Source organism: Anser brachyrhynchus (genome assembly GCF_964034855.1).
Source record: "Anser brachyrhynchus genome assembly, chromosome: 7".
NCBI lineage: Eukaryota > Metazoa > Chordata > Aves > Anseriformes > Anatidae > Anser > Anser brachyrhynchus.
Genome location: NC_137701.1, coordinates 14,438,172 through 14,454,194, shown reverse-complemented (window position 1 = coordinate 14,454,194; position 16,023 = coordinate 14,438,172).

The following is a 16,023-nucleotide window of genomic DNA, read 5'->3' as shown; positions in this document are numbered from 1 at the left end:
GAAGGTGAAATGCTGACGGTGGAGCATGGGCTCTAGCGGAAACGCCGTGGCTGTCCCCTGCACGCGGTGTGTGCCCTGCTGGGTCCAGCAGCTGAGGACAGGATCCCAGTGGCACCAGAGGCTGTGATGAGCATCCCAGTGAAGCAGCTGAGGCTCTTTGAGTTGTTGGACTGGAAAATACAAAATGTCATGGTGAAGACGCAGGAATTAAAAGAGAAACAACTGCATGGACGGCAGCAAAGGAAACTTCCTGCAGGCCCAGGTTGCTTGATCGCAGTATGGCAGGCACTGCTGTGCTAACAGGCAGCAAGGAGAACTAATTGGCAAAGTCTGGACAACTGCATCTCCTCCAAGGCAGCCAGCACTGAATAAGCTCTCTCCTGGAAGCACAGGAGACCTGCTGTTCCTCCAGAAAGGCCTTGCTGTAAGAGAGCTGTTTGTTTATCGGTCAGCTGTGTCCTGTGGTTATTTTATGTACGTTCAGCCTTTCACATCCCCCGGTTTCCCATCCATACCAGCTTGGCCAGAGCCAGTTGCAGAAGCTTTGCCACGCACTGTGTGAGGAGGAAACATTGCACACAGCAGCTAAAGGCATGGCTTCATCAAAGCCAGTCGCTCCTCGTATGGTCGCCTCTTCTTGGTGTGGCACAGAGCAGAAAAGGCGGTGCTGGGCAGGCCGCTCTTGTTAGGAAGGAGTAATGATGGCAAGGGGAAGTGTCTCTGCTGCCAACCTCCACTTTCCCAAAGACCTGCTTCCTCGTGCCTGGGAAAATCACATGGAGAAAACTTCTCTGCTCACAGCTGCAGGACTCCTTTTGCTGGTACATGGTCCCACACCTTTCCACTTTGTTTCTTCCCTTGCTTCCCTGGCAGCCGTCCCTCACAGCTTTTCTGTCTGCCTGCTCTTCCTTCCCTGTACCGTGCCGTGGTCGTAATCCCATGCGTTTGCTGTACCAACTCCCATTAAATCTCTCAGGCAACACAGTTTGGCTTCTGCTCACACTGCCTTGTGTGTCTGCATTTGGTATTTTCTATCCATTGTTTGGAATCTTTGGGGTATCAGATGAGTTTACTGACTTCTTTATCCCAAGTGACAGGACACAAGAACTTCCACAGCCCTAACACAAACCTTTGCCAGTGCACGGGCTTTCCAGTTCACAGGGTATGTCATTGTACCCAGAAATTAAAAGCAAAAAATCCTCCTGGATTAGACTGAAACTTAAAACCTAGCTGCATTTCCCCTGAACTGGAAGAACGTCATGAATAAATCCGGGAGGCTCCTCAAACCCTGGCTCTGGGCAGGCCCACCAGGAACCCAGGCATGTCATTGCAGATCTTTTTTTCTTTTTTTTCTGGGTTCAGTGGCAGTTCATCGAACAGGAGATGACACGTTTCAGGCTGGCATTTTTCAGACTTTCTGACTAGCTGCAGAAATGAATGCTTGCTTCTGAAGGAAAAACATAGTTAGGCACATCTGTAGTGTTGGGAGTGAGCATTTGGTGAGGAGGACAGTTCTTTCCCAGTCTTGCTGGCAGCGCCCAGCGCTCCTGTGGCCCAGGGTCTCTTTTTACCGCCTGTCTCATCAAGAAAGGTGATGTGGGTCCCAGCACACAAGGCCCAACTGCCAGACCTAAGCCCCCAGCAACACCTCAGCAGGGCAGGGGCTCGTTGCACTTGCTGTCCTCTCCTTCCCCAGGGCAGGCTTTTGTCCTGATCCCCAAGCTGCCCAGGAAAGGCCTGGGGCATCCTGCAGACCTGTGCTGTCCGGGTGGGACACCTTCCATTGCTTGTTTTTTTTCAGAGGCGAAACCTAACATGAGAGAAATAGGAGCTACGCCGGGACAGCAGGGGAGATGTTCGACAGTGAGAGCACTGACAATACAAACCCATCTTCTCAGCCACAGTTCTACAGATTTTTTTCTGGAAAAAAAGTAGAAATGATGTCAAACAAAAACTGCTCCTTTGTGAGGCATACAGAAGGAAAATGTCTCCAGTGTTTCAATTTTCACTTCATGAAAACAGTTTCCGCATTTTCCAACCAGCTATTGCAAAAGGATTTGCCATTAGTAAGAGAAGAAGCCTCACATCTGGTCAGGGTTTCGCCACCAGACAAAGGGAAGGACGTCAGCGAGGCATTAAATGCAGATAATGGATTATCAGCAGGGAAAGCAGCCCTTGGGGGTGGGTGCGGGGCGGGGAGAGGGGCTGGGCGTCCCGAGGCACAAAGGCAGCCAAGTGAGACATCTGGGAGGGCTGCGCCTGGCTGCGGGACTTGGGCTCCTTCTGATCCCCTGATGCATCCTAGATACGGCCTTCAGGGGAAGAAATAGTGTTAACTGGTTCCTGCTCCCAAACCTGCGTGAGGAAGAAGAAGAGTGAACCAGGAGGGAGACTGGTGGAGCCAGGAGAGCAGTAGGAAGCCAAGCAGAAGCCAAGCAATAAATTATTAGTGAGCACGAGTGGCAAAGCTTTCAAAGGCAGCTTTGACAGAGACACTAGTGAAATCCCCAGTGTAAGGAAGAACCTTTGCTAAAATTAGCGTTAAGACCCAAGAAGCACCTTTGGTGGGTTCAGAGAGCAGCCCTGGGATGGCAGAGTGTGAATGGGAAGGAGATGGGAGACAACAAAATGCAAACAAAGGTCTGGAGCATCCGTGCTTGCCCCAGCACCCGTTAATGTACATGTTGCCCTCCCTCTGCCTTCCCAGGACCTCTCTGCCGTGAGATGTGGGTACCCAGGACAAATGGTGGGTTCAGCGAACCTGCAGAAACTGCACCTCCTGCCCTCTCTGATGGTCACCAACCAGGCATTCCCTCCGCCCTTTGCTATTTTCTTCTCATCCCTGAGCAGCACCTGACTGCTGTATATGTTCCGTATTTAAGAAGCAGAGACAGGATTTGGCATGAATTAGGCAGCAAAGGACTAGGAAAGACTTCATTCCTTTGCTTTGTTATGTATGTATTTATAGGATCAGTCATGATTACCAGAAGTATGGTTATTTATTTTGGTAACTTCCATAGGCACCAACTTCGGTTGTGGGCCCAAGGGGCTGATGGGCATGCAGATCACAACGAAGGCTGCCTGTCCCAGGCGAGACAGGTGGCTGGGAGACTCCCAAAAGGGAGACAAGGGTGTTGCAGGAGTTGCTGCGAGGGTCTGGCCACCTTATTTCACAGGATTGTGTCGTGGTGTGCCTTAGCACCGTTGGATCGAAGCAGCATCCTCAGCCCCTGCACCGCTTTCGTCCTCCGTGTACACCGGGGCTCCCATCACAGCCAACACAGATGCAAGTGCTTGAGGGCCAGCACTAGCCTTGGCCCAGCAGAAAGGGCTGGAAAAGGTGGGGACGTGGCAAGGAAATATTAAAGACTTTTCCCGTTTGCTGTTTTAGCTCATGGAAGTGATAGTCAATGTGTTTTGCTGAAGCAGATGGAGGGTGAGGCTTTGGAAAACGTATCAGGGAAGTGAAGGCTGTGCAGGGGGAGGGATACTGGTACTTTCACAAAGGCTTTTTATCCAAAATGTCAGTTGGTTGTGGAGGTTATGTGGATGTTAATAACAAAACAAACAGGAACATTAGATAGTAAACAGCCTGCTCCGGTCACCTCTCTGCCCCTCAGCTCATATAGTTACCGTTTTTGTAACTGAACCATTTATGAGTTGCTTTGCCACCCTAGGGTCTTGAGTTAAGCAAGGATCCAAATTTATAATGCACAAAAGTAGCTTTGTAAACATACATACTTCCAGGTCTTTTTATTCAGCACAGGGAAGTGAACACTGGGCATGACCCCAAATTTTACTTTCCTTTGTGGGACACCTTTAGGAACCGAACAAATGGAGGATCTCAACATTAAAATAGAATATGACTGGAAACTTCATCAGCAGCTGCGCTCACCTTGGCGTGCCTCCAGCTTGCGACTCCAAAAAGCTGGAGCTTGACAATATGGTGTTATCCTGGAATTTGGATGGACAGGCTGGGAAAGGGCTCCGAGTACCCATTCGTCATTATGGATGCACCGCATCGAGGAGATGAGCTGTGACCTTTGCAGGGAAAAAGCCATGTCCTTGACATGAAGGGATGACGAGGGGCACCAGGGGTGACACAGGGGAACCTTCCTCACGTCTGCTGGTGCCCGGAGCCGCTGGCAGCAGCTGGAAGATGCACAGCCTGCTCCTGCGCCCTGTCACCACACAGCCCCGGGCGGGAGCTGCCCTGCAGCCAGCCAGGCTTGGCTCTCGCAAAGCCTCCTTCTGCACCAGGATTTTGCCACGGCCAGGCCAATGTTTTCATATCCCCCGAGGACATGAAATTTGCATTTTCCCTGCAAAATCCGAAGCCATTCCATTGCAAACCTGAGGACAGAGGGACAACTGTGGTCACCCCATGTGCCCCATCCGCTCCCCAGGTGCCTGTAGGGCCGGGCTCTGCTCCCACAGGATGCCAGTGCTGCTTCCCAAAGCCTGGCCAGCTGCACGCCTCCCTGCTTCGCTCACAACCACAGCCTCCCCCTCGCTTACTTCCAGAGAGCAAATTAAATAAATCCTGTATGCAACCAGATTTATAACTTAATTGGCTGGCTGTAAAAAGTTATTTCCCTTTTCAGCCCTTGTGCAGTCGGATTGCCCCTCCTCCCCTCGTTTATCTCTTGCTGTGAATATCTGATGGCTGACTGTAACAAGGAGTTTAAATACCTAAATTTATTCTCTGGGACAGGCCTGCTGGCTGTCTCCTGCCCCGGGACAGCAGCACTCTGCTCTCTTCTCCCCCCTCTGAGGGGCTGTGGGACACACACATGGTCAGCCAGCAAAAAGGAAATGCATCCTGATGGTGTTTTCATGGAGGATATTGGTCTATAGGAGAAAAAGGGAAGCGTTTCCTTATTTCTTACTCAGGCCAGCTGCCAACTCTGCAAATAAATGGACATTGTGGTCAGCGCTATTGTCTTGTGTCAGGTCTGGCTTGCTCTTAAATCAGGCACAAGCAACGAGAACAAAAGACCTGCGGTCCCGCTCCTTGCTCTCGGGGCGGTTTGTGCACCCAGCTTTGCATAGATTTTCTCGTGCAGCGCATCCCGCCCGCTCAGCAGCTTGCCCACACGGCACGTTTCTCGGCATCACCGCCTTTTCTCGTCCTCTCAGCCACGCAGAAACGAAGCCCGGCAGCCCCTGCAGGAGGACCCACTGCATCCCGGGTTGGGCGCCTCGTGTCTCAGGCGCTGCACGCAGAGGCTGGCTGTGCCGAAATCGCAGGGCACCCGGCCGACTCCATCCAAATTAATCATCAGTGCCTAGGAAAAAAAATCTCACATCAAATTGGTGGGAATTCGGCTTTGTTTTTCCCATGCCTGGCTTCCTGCCAGCGGAGCAGAGCAAAGCCAGCGCTGCCTTCCCCTCATCACAGGAACCTGCAGTCGCTCTCGCACAATTAAATAAAGACTCGGTGGGTGCAGGGCATGAAAAATACAGCGGCGCTTCCCTTCCATCCATCAGGCCATGTTGGGGAAAGCAGAGCCCGTTGCCAAAATAAAGGGAGCAAAATGCCCTCTGGAGCGGCTGAGCTCCCATGGGATGTGATGGACCCACGGCCACCGAACCACCCCGAAGGCTGAACTCAGTCACGGGACACGGGGCACCGCAAGGTCCCAGCCCGTCCCCGTGTGGGGGACCTTGCAGCCTGTGCCTGCCCCGAGCACCGCGTGGAGGCTTCCAGGGCATAAATAATTCAAGAGCCGTGAAGAGGATTTCTTCCCCCTTCCTCCCGTCCCTGGCTTGTAACAAATGCTAATTTAATCAATCGGCAGTAAATCTGGCTGCTTGCTGACTCATGGCAGATGGTGCCCCTGCGGACTGGAGCAGCAGCTTCGCTATCTCCTTTGGAAGCGAACAATGCGGGAGCCGGTTTCGTTGCTCCTCACCTTTTCACCGTTTTCCTCAAGGTGGTACAAAGCAGAGACTATGGCAAAACGCATCCAAGGATTCAGGCAGAGGCGTTGGGCTGGTGGCAGGCTGCAAGAAAAGGAGAGCTGATGGGGAGGGAAGGCGCACGGGGCATCGCTCCCCGCTCCGTGCTGCTGCTGGTCCCCGCTGGCTGTGTGTGGGTTTCCACCAACAGCTCCCTGCTGCGGCGGTGGTTCGGGCCGACCTGCGGTGGTGCACAAAGGAAAGCGGCAGGACGACACTGTCTGGGAAGGAATATAAAAGTTCCTATTACTGTTAAAGCAACTTCACTCATTTGGTGTGTTTGTCAGTCTCCAGTAAGGCTCTGCCCCGTGGAAGAGTGGTGCAGGGAGCATGCTAGGAGACCAAGCCGAGAACTGTCTGATGAAATGTTTTCCCAAATGAAAACCGGTTTACAACGAAATGGAAATTTTCTGCTTGATCATGTCCATTTTTGCTTCCAAAAAATCAATGACAGCTTAAAAAAATTAAAACATCTCCTCAAATGTTTAATGTGGGGAGAGGTGGAAGCCCTTCCCTGCCTGATGAATGCAATGTTTTCATCAGATAAAACCTATTAATATTAGCTATAAGGCTTTTACTTGGCAGGTTAAAGAAAAAGTCCTCCAGTGGCCTGTTTTTTTGCTGAGAGCAAAACCAGGACGTTTCTTATCCGCGACAGCCTCTGTCAGGAGGCTGCAGCCTCGGCAGTGGGTGCAGCCTCTTACCCCAAAACTCTTCCCCACCAAGGAGCATCGCTGCTGCTGCGTGGGGCGAGAGGGGGAGACCAAGGGTGCTGGTGGGACCCCCGCAGGGCTGCAGCTGTTTGGGGTCTCCCCAGGGCTCAGGCTGCATCTTTTACACCTCAAGTGTCATCCAGCCCCGGACCAGCAGTTAATTAGCAACAAAAACCAGCAACACAGCTGATCTTTGGTTGTCACCTGCCTTGAAATTGGACGAGGACCAGGGCTCTGAAGCAGCAGCACCCTCGGACGCTTGATGTAGCGAGCGCTTGTCCACCACATTGATTTTGTATTGCACTGCTCCCGACGCAGTGTGCAGTCTTTGCTTGCAAAGCTTTGATTCAGCTGATCAGTAGGATTATCTGCTGCAGCGTGTCTTGGGGCTCTCGTAAATGAAAGGAATTATGGAAGTATATTAATAAATTACATCCTCTATTTGCCAGTGGCTGCTGCCCAGCACAGAGCTGGGTGCCTGTCGCAGGGGACACCAGCACCGCTGCCAGCACCTCCAGCGTCTCCCAGTGCAGAATTTCATCCCCCTCTCTTCCAGCACGATGGTGTCCAGAGCAAGCACAGCCCATTGAAGCAACACGTGTTGGCTGCCCCTACATGCAGCCTCACTGCTGTGCAGAAACAATTCCATCCACCTCTACGCAATCCACTCTTGAGGCAAAGCACACGCACGACTTCGTTTCTGTATGATTTTTAAAACGTGCTTTTAAACCTGTGTGTTTAAACTTGCCATTGTTCTGTTTCAATTAGAGGTGTTTAATTGCCAAGTCTTCCGAGGTTTTTAAGCTAGCCTCTGGTGAAAGACTGCAGCAACGTGCAGCAATGGATGGTGTTCATGTGTCATCTCGCACCCCGGCACACATCACAACAGTTATCCTACTGCAGCCACATTAGACTATCATGTCTTGTTTCTTTATTTCTTTTGTTGCTGTTGTTCATTACCAAAGAGCTCGGCTGCTGTTCAACAAAGCACTTAAGGCCCTCCTTAATTTGCACTGAAGTCAATTCCCTTTGCAGTGCTGCAGCATGTCTACATTAAGGATCTGCACGGAAACCACACCACATCTTTGCTCGTGTCAGACCTCCCAGCCAAGGATAACTGGAAGAGATGCCTTACCACCCAAAGCAATGCAGGAAGTGGGGTTGGTTAAAAAATAAGGGTGCATATTTCGCAAACATTCACCAAATTGCAGAGCCATTTCCTTATCCAAGTGGCTGCCTAAAACACACCAATGCCCAGCGCAGGAGGCACAACAAGGGCTTTGCTGTTTCTTCTCATTTCAGTCCCTTCCTTGGCGGCACCTGTGAGCATCAATCCACCACCCAGAGAAGTTCCAGCGTCTGCATTTATCAGCTTCACAAAAGCCCTCAAGCTCCGCATCATGATAAACCTGTCTGCTGCCCCCTCGGTGGGGTCTGTGTCTGAGCAGTGTGCATGTACGTGAATGCAAAAAGGATTTAGTCCAAGGATCCTTGCAGCTTAGGGCAGCCTACATGGAAGGAAGGATCAGGAAGGATCAAGGAGGCAATCAGACGAGCAGACAATCTTCCTCAAGGCTCCTGTGCTGGGAAGGACCAGGACAAGGCAGCTGTGCTGGCAGTACAGGAAACCTCGGTGACACCTGGCTTTGAATGACACACCGGGAGTCTCAAACACCTTGCCGATGCCCTGTCATTCAGTCCCAGGCATTTCTATAAGAAAGGCTAATCGATGCAAACCACATTTTTCCACCAGCCTGTGCCAAACAGCCGCGTATTATACGCACACAAAGCAATGACCGCGCTCTTGCACAGCGATGGATGCGTAACGAGAGCTGCCGGGGGATCAAGTCAGCCGCAGCCTCGGGGTCCAACCTGCAGGTTTTGTAGCAGTGCCTTGCAAAGAACCGGTGCTTGCACAGCTCGTTTCACTACGAGGCACTCGCACATGTCTTTGAGTACGTTCTCCCGGTAATTGCCCAGGGAGCGGACACATTTGGTCCTGTTATGAATAATGCATAGTGATGGAGGGGGGGCAGAAGCGCCGAGCTGCTCATGTTTAGATGGACTTTGCTATCATTGTTATTTAGATGTCGCAGCCGTTCTCCAAAAGAGCTGTTCTTCGCCTTTGTGACTGCAAAAGTGCGCTTACTTAGGCAGGGGGGAAAGCAGCAAAACAAAAAAATAAACCACAGACTAAAACTAATCTGAGATTATCCGTGCAAATTGGCAGCTGAGATTCAGATGTGAAAATCTCACCCCAATAGAAACGACTAAGAGGATTTCTGCTGAATTTTGGTTTTCTCCTGACTGAGTAATCTGTGCTGGGGGAAAATCCTCCCATCCATTCTCGTTTAGGTTAAGGAACATTAATAATCTTAAATTGAGGGTGGTAGGTATTGGGATCCATGTTAAGTGTGCGCTGCTGCTGGCTGCTGATGCTCAGCTCACAAAGCAGAGGCTTTGCTTTCTCCCCTCGGTACTCCTCACATTCTCCTGAAATCAAATGGTTAGTCAGCGCAGCCTGCTCTTTTGCTTTCAGCCTGCTATTTCTCTCTTAAAACTCCCACTCTCAAGGCAGAGTCAATTCAAAACCCGGGAAGCCTAAAGGCTAAGCAGGACACCCAGGGAAAATACAGGCTGTATGTATTCGCAGGCTGAGATTTGAATATCTCGTACGAGGCAGAGCTCCAGCTGTGTCTGGATTGCACCTTTGCAGCGTTAGCACGAAATAAGAATGCCTTTCGGAAGCGGGGACGTGCCAGCTCTGCGCAGCGTGAGCAGCCGCGGCAGTGACAATGTAAGAGTGACTCCCAGCCACGCAGGTGATTTTGGTTGCCGTTTCCAAGGCAAATCCAGTGTGCTCGTTAGGTATTTACTGCGCACCGGTTTGCATCGTACATCAGATAATGCCAGAGCTGCCACCAGCAGCGATGCTTAGACTAGTGCAAGGGCTGAGAGGCTTTGAGGAGCGGAGGTGGAAGTTGCACGTGTGAGCGCTGCTGTACCCATATCCAGCAGCAACTCGCAACTGCCTTCAGCTGCACCTCTGTAGCGTGCCTCACATAAATGGCTTTCTTCAGTTCAATCAAGCTAAAATAGATAAATAGCTGTTGCTGGATGTGTCCTTTGTGAAGGTCCAGGCGAGCTAGCTGTCAGTCTGCCCGTGCCCTAAAGCCAACGGGAGCCCGGAGCTGAGGGGTAGATACGCACTGCGGGTGGGAGCGCCCGGGCCTCGCGGCTCAGAGGAGAGGAGAACGGTTCCTCCTGGGCCTTTGTCCCGACGTTGTTCCCTGTAGCTTACCATTTTTAGCTATTTATTAATACAAAGAGCTTTATTTCCCTGTGGCGAATCTTCTTGAGTCCCTTTGGACTCAACGCCCTTCCCGCAGGACCTGGCAGCCGGCTGCGGAGGAGGGGGAGATGCTCACCCCAAACCCCACACTCCTGGCGGCGTGGGGATGGGGGCGAGGACAGGGCAGCCACACCGTGCCACCCCCGGGTGCTCTAGGCCACCCGTCCCATGTGGTTTGGGGGCAGGATGGGAGGGAAATGGCCGTTTGTGGATTTTCTGGCGTTTTTCAAAGGGTTTTGGGTCCGACTGCTTTTAATTTCATTAAAATCCCAGATATTTGGACTCGTTCCACAGCTGACTGAAAAATGAGGGGGCTGGAAAGGCTTATGTGAAAAAGTTGTCAACATATTCCTCTTCCCACTCTCTGCGCTTCCCCCGAAGTGCCCTGAAAACCCCCGAAACGTCAGTCACCGCTAACGAGCCCGTCAGACGCGGGCACGGCGGCGCGAGGAAGCGCGGGGCGGGCAGTGGCCACCCCGGCCGAGCAGCTGGGCTTGGTGGTGGTGCTGGTGCCACCTCCTCTGCCGATCCCCGTGTCCCACCGGGATGCGGGGGCTGCAGGGGTGGGTGGGTGGGTGGGCAGGCATGGGGACAAGGACAAGCAGGGATGGGGAAGGCTGCCCAGAGCACGGAAACCCTCTTGCTTTTGGGGTGGGTGTTTTTCTGCTCTCAGCTCTTCTTTATCCAATTAATCTCCAGAATGGGAAAAGGAAAAAGAGATCATCTCTGGCAGGAAAACCCGGGGGAAAGGACCCCAAGCAAGCTCGCAACAGCTCTTCCCTTCCCTTCTACGTGCCCAAGGATGACTGGGTGGCAACAGCTTTTAATTTCTGCTCTGCCCCGGCTCCTTGCAGCTCTCACTCACTCCCTGTCTCACTGCTGCTTCACCTGCTCAGTGCGGGCACATCTGTTGACACAGCATTATTTTTTAATCCTGCAAGACAGCCAGCTTTCAGGAAAAGCTTCGAAAGAGCTGCCAGTGCTTGTGCCAAAAACGTGTGGGAGTGAAAGAGCGTTTCTCCCCCCCTGCTGCTGCCTGCAGACCCCACCACTTGCTATCAATCACACGTTGGTGGTGCCTGGCTCCGGTACAGGATTTTTTCTCTAAAGAAATTCCCCCGAAGAAGCAGCCGCCATTTAGCTAAGTGCTTCGGAGGCCTGCACCAGCCCAGGAAGAAGTCCCTGGACATGACCCTGTGGCTGGGAGCGCGGGCACGCTCTGGGCTGATGCACTTTGCCACGCTCCTCTGTTTGGCGGTGAGATTGGGCAGCACCACACGGCGAGCAAGCTGCCGAGCCTCGGGGGCAGCGGGAAGCCGGGACTGAACGTAGCTAACGCATCGGGCGGCGAGGGGACACTTCACGAGATCTTCCTCCCCTGCTTTAATTACTGACCGTTCGGTCCCCCGGTGAAGCAAGACTGCCGAAAATGTGGGAAAGAAGGGCAGGGCTGAAACACCGTCTCTCTTATACCAACCTCAATGAAGCGCCTGCGTGCCCCGAGGGGCCCTGAAGCGTCCTGCACCCTTGGCCACATCCAGCTCCCCCGCGCAGGAGGTGCCTGCCTTGTCCCACCCGCGCGTGGAGTCCTGCCGGGGCTAATTGCAGCTTCTGGGGCTTTACCAACAATTAGCTCAGCATGGCTGGTTACATTTCTGCACAGCACAAGCTGTTATTATGGGCTAGGCTGGTAATAATTCTGGCTACTGTTTTTCCCTGGCATTTCCCATTATAAAATCTTGCTTTTGGTCACTCACAGCGTTGCTCAACTTTTAACCATTTAGACAGAAATTCTCCATCCCAAGAATTTGCCTCTGAAGGTTTGGTGGGTTTTTTTTGTTTTGTTTTCTGGAAAGATGTAATTCAGGCTAAGAGCAAGAGGTTGCTTTGCTCATCCAAGCCACACTTTAGCTCCAGTCAGACATAGGGTTTTCCTATGTCAATATGGCAATTAGACACTTTGCATTTTTTTTTAGTGTGCATAACCCTTGTAGCTCACCCCTTAGCAATGTAGGAAGTCAGAGGGACTTCATTTTGTTCCTTGGCAGAGCAGGCAGTGGTCACATCATCTTGTCACTGGGGCTTCTGCTTTACTGCTTCCCTGCGGAGCCACCAAGACTTGGGGTTTGCTGCCATTAAATACCAGAATGTGTGGCTGCTTTCCTCCAGCACAGTCTACACTGCAAGAAAGCCAGCTCTGCAGTTCGGTGTTCATATCTCATGCAGATCTGTACACACTGCTGCTAACACAGTAGAAAATGCTGGCAACGATACCATCAATTTTAAAGTAACGAGACAGGGGCTGCGCTGCAAAGCCCCGTGGTGCCTGGGGGCAAGCGTCTCCTGCAGGGGGGTCTCCTGGCCCCTGGGTGATGGGACCGGCCGGGATGGGCGCTTGGGCATGGGGACGAGCCGAGTGTGCCCGGGGGCATCGCTTCGAAAGCCGCCGGGGAGCCGGGGCGCTGCAGAAAACTGGCTGGGGAAGAAAGGGGAAGAGCTGATGGGGGAGACATAGCAAGGAATAAAGGGACAGGGTGGAGACACGGGGCTGGCAGGATGATTAGCGCCAGATGGCAGGTATCAATTATTTACCATTTATGTACAATAAAAAAATACGCTTTAACGGTGGGAAGAGCACAAAACAAGCTCAATAGCAATTTAAAAGCATATGGAAATAAAATGCGGCAATTTAAGGGGTTGTAATAAATGTGCATCGTTCGTTGTAATGCCCCTGCAAGAATTACAAATGTTAAGCCTTAGTGAATTACACTTAAAAATAAATGTAACATAAAAAAGAAATTAGGTACACAAATAACTTTACATTCAGTCATTTATAAAAGAAAATCTGTTTGCAGCAGCTAATTAGAAGAAAGGTTCTAATGAGCACCACTTCTCCTTACCTTAGAGACAAGGCTGAAATGTTAAACGTGGATATAGGTGTGGTGGGTGCTATTAAAAACTCAACTTTTGTAACTTCTCAGTGATTTCAGAGATGAGATATCTCTTTTCCAGAGAGATGAGCTGAAGTTTTGGTCCCATTAAACTTCCTTTGTGTCTAGAGGGGCCACCTGTACCTCTCTGCACATGCCTGCTTTGGTGTCCCCACTGGCACCGCAGCACTAACCAGGATATGTCCCCCAGACACTGAGTGGTGTCCTACCCTAATCCCTAATCTCTAATCCCTAATCCCTGCCCTGTGGCACCCTTACTTGATGGGAGAGCAAAGACCGTGTGTTTCCCAGCGGGAACACGGAGCAGAACATCAGTGCTGGCGGAAGCACTGTCACGAGCGTTTCATTACTGGGTTTCTGGTTCAAGGTCTCTGGAGGGTTTGGCAGTGCTGGATGCGGCCTCTGGAGCCAGAGCCCCGCCGCTCCCAGCCTGGGACAAACCTTGCCTCTCCTCTCGGCTCGGCTGGGGCCGCGTTGTCGTCTCCGGATGACATGGGAAGCAAAAAGGGGGGAATAAAGAGCCTGGGGAAAGAGAAGCGTCTGGCGGGGCTGGGGAGGGGAGGCTGCAAACCCTGCGACCCCCCTGCAGACCCATCCCCACCCGGCACGGCACGCGGGCACCTCCTCGCTGCGGGCACATGGGGCACGGTGCGGCCCTGGGGCTTCAGCACGAGCACGGCCCACACTTGCATTTGCCTCGCACGCCAGCAGCACTTCCATATTTTTAAATATTTAATCTTTGCAGCCTGGTTGCCATGGGAACGTGCACGCAGAAAGCTGGACTCGGGGTCAGTCGGGAGGGTCCTTCCCGCAGGCGTGCGGGAGCGGCGTGTCCCCCGCGGCCAAGGGTTAGCGCTGCCCCTGGGCAGGTCAATGGGTATTTCAATATCAGCTCCTGATGTGCAGTCACCAAAGTCTCGGGAAATCCCCCTTCCTGATACTCTAATAATTCCTATTTAAAGTCCTGGAACGTCTCTGGGTGCTCTCTGTGGGCAGAGAGGAGCAGCCTGGCAGATGCTGGGATGCCGCAGGAGAGAGCTGTGCCAGCTACCCCCGCTGCCCCCGGGTTATTTCATGGGCCCTTTCCCCCTGTGCGTCCAAGAGGTGCCCGCCGGTGTGGCATCACCAGCACAGCTCCATCCCCCTCAGCTGTTTTGACTTCTCCTGTTCCTGCTTGAACACATTGCCCAGGCCCACAGTGCTTGGCAGCTGGGGGTGGCAGCGCTGGATCCCAGGGTGCCCGCGGCATCGACACAAATTTAGGCAGTGGAAGGAAACCGTTCCAGCAATTATGGGAGAGATGACGGCGAGCCAAAAAGAAAAATAAATGCAAAAGGTGTGCTCTTCTGCCAACAAATTAGGTCTAAATTACAGTGTCCAGGAGTCTTCAAATAAGTTAAATGCTGTAATACAAATTTAATTTCAATTAACAAATTAAATAGAAAAACAAGCTCACTGCCTAGCAGCTACTGCGCGCGGGGAGGCATTTTGCAATTTTTTTGACATTTTGCAAAGGGCTCCCTCTGTGCTGTGGGACTCTTGCCTGGAAGAAACCCTCTGGGACAGCCGGTCACCACTGGCACTGGGGACACTGGGGCACCAGACATGGGGATCAGGGCCAGGGTGTGAAAAATCCCCCTGGGGTCAGCGGGTTCGGTGCTGTGGGAAGCGGGGACACCACGTTCCCCTCCGACAGCGCTTCAGCAAACAATCCGCGGCCGACCGCCCTTTTTTATTACTTTACTGCACAGTTTTTCCTCGAATTTTATGGCATTTCATTAAAGCCGCCAGAAGGTGATACTGCCCCCTTTCCAGAAGTGAAATAAATTCAAGTTTTATCGCTTCTGGAAATGCTGGAACAGCTGTCAGGACATTTGATGGATTTTCTCAATTACAGGACTTGTGGAGCATTTTATACTTACATCCGCACTGAAGTCTAATATACTGTACGAGATGTTTGTTCCCCCCCCCCGTCCCTTATCTCTTTGCATCTCCCTTCCTAATAATGGTCAACTTGTTATTTTTTCTCTTAATTCCTTTTTTACTATAACCTTTTTTCCTCCCCGATAATGATCTAGCACTTTCCTTCTTTATTTCCCAATAACACTGGGACTTAACTTTCCTATAAAAGCAGCCAAGGGAGGTGGTCGGGGACTCTGCCGCTCCTGCTGGAGGCTGCCGATCCACGGCAAACCCCAGCGCCCAGGTTGTGCCGCGGGGTATCAGCAGGGCCGCTACCCGAATGTTGGTCCCCTGATGCTGCAGAATCTTCCTTAATGTTTTTAGCTCTCTACAGAAAAGTGATCAGTGGTCATCGCAAAATAAATATGTTACTGGGGACGTTTGCTTGCACCTCTCAGGTTCCCAGCAAGAAAGTTAATGGCAATTTCCTCTTCTTTTGGCTCACCGGTGAAGCACGTGAGGATGCCAAATTGCACCTTCCCTTCTTTCAGGCTTTAATCTAAAGCTGCGTGGCAGATCAGGGTCTGCAGCTCCAATGGCCCCAAGCAGCACAGGGGGTCAGACAGGAATGTCGGCTCATGGGCAGCCACATCCATCCCCAAAATGAGGAGAGAGCAGAGGATGGCAGAGCTGAGCTCTGCTGGGAAAGGTCGTTGCTGCTGTGCAGAGAGAGAAAGCCCTGCAGAGGCGAGCGCTCCAGCACTGGGTCGATCAGTAGAAAAAGTTGCAAATGTCAAAAAAAAAAGCACATGTAGATTTTGAGAGTCACTTCCTTTTAACCCAAAACCTCACCTCTTTGAGAAAACGGCAACAGCGAGGAGGAAGAGGTGTCTGCTCCTGGTAGGAGCAGGAGTAAAACAGTGGAGATAAAACCTTAACCCAAGCCTTCTGCCGCAATGAGGCCATAGTGGTGGCCGTGTGGGACTTTGGGATACTCGGCGTGGGCTCCTGGGCAGGGTGGGCACAGGAGGCCCTTGCCCATCACAGCTGGCACAGGGAGGCCTGGACCCGCACCCACACCTCGGGTCCTCGGCAAGTTTTGAGAAGCCGAGGTGTGATCCCAGATTTATTCAAATTAGAACAA